The following is a 1278-nucleotide window of genomic DNA, read 5'->3' on the forward strand; positions in this document are numbered from 1 at the left end:
AACTGAAATCGGTGTTTGCGACGCAAGCACCAAGGGAAATATTTCAACTACACTTTTTTGCGAAGGCATGAGGCCTTTATGCCACCTGACCATATTGCAGTTCATACTTTGGTATTATTTAAAATAGATGGAATAATATGCTTCATGCTACAGCGTGTTTAAAAGAGCAAGAGAAGGCATTCAAGCACATACATTTCACTATTTAGGTTGGCAGTCTGCTTTTAAAATTAGGAACTGTCATTTTTTAAAGCTATGTAGAGAATTCTAGTTATTTATCTGAGAAGTTACACCTGACTGAAGGCACTCTCACAATTTGGAGCCTGCCACACATTTGGATACTTCTGAAGAAGGTAGTTTCCAGATCTACTCCCAGGGGCTGGACTGGAAAGCTTGCCCCTCCCTTTTTGTCTAGTGTCTGTGCTAATGTGAATCCTACAGGAGCTGAGAGCTTATTTATTTAACCTATTTTTCTAATTAATTATTTTTGTTATTATGATTTTGGCTATCTGGGCTTTGATTTTTTTTTAATAATGAGGTCTTTAATCTGTAACCTAATTCTTGAATTTATCTACAATTTTACACTTTTATTAGCTGCGATTTTTAAAACTGTCCTGTGTTCTGTAAATGTTGAGCAATGGCCCGGTGGAATACAACACATGCAAGAAATAATTAAAAACACTGGGTTTTTGTTGGAAAGATATGTGGACACTCCCGGCAGAAAAGGACAAAATATGTCAAGTTATTCTGAAGTTAACTTCTCGATTTACGAAGCCGAAACTGGACAGAAGCCGTTTACACAGATGCCTTTCAAGAGCATTGGAAACTGTTAATAAACACGAACTGAAATAGAGGGGAGTGGGCTCGGTGAGAACTGTGCAGTATCTTTCCAATTCTTCTGAGGGAATACAAGTAGTTGTCCGCATGCATAATGCGACTGCGATCCATCCAGCTTGGTCATGGTGAGCATGCATGCAAAGTGTGGAGAATAAACAGACTGATTGCATGCCATAGAGCATGTAGTCATACACAGCTTATGAATGAGTTATTTGCAGCCAGGGAGGGTGACTGCAGTGGTGCATGCACTCCAGGATTGCTTGAGTCATCACAAGCTAGACAGGATCAGAGCATGCAGTCATCACTCAGCGAGCAGGAGCATACACACACCAATACTGCAAATGCACAAGGAGAGGGAGATGTGTGAGTACGAAGGGAGCGAGACCAATAGTAATTGTGATTAACGTCAACAGCGGTTGATATAGAAATGCATGCAAGGCAGGC

This window comes from Pleurodeles waltl, chromosome 7 (genome assembly GCF_031143425.1).
Source record: "Pleurodeles waltl isolate 20211129_DDA chromosome 7, aPleWal1.hap1.20221129, whole genome shotgun sequence".
In the NCBI taxonomy this organism is placed as follows: Eukaryota; Metazoa; Chordata; class Amphibia; order Caudata; family Salamandridae; genus Pleurodeles; species Pleurodeles waltl.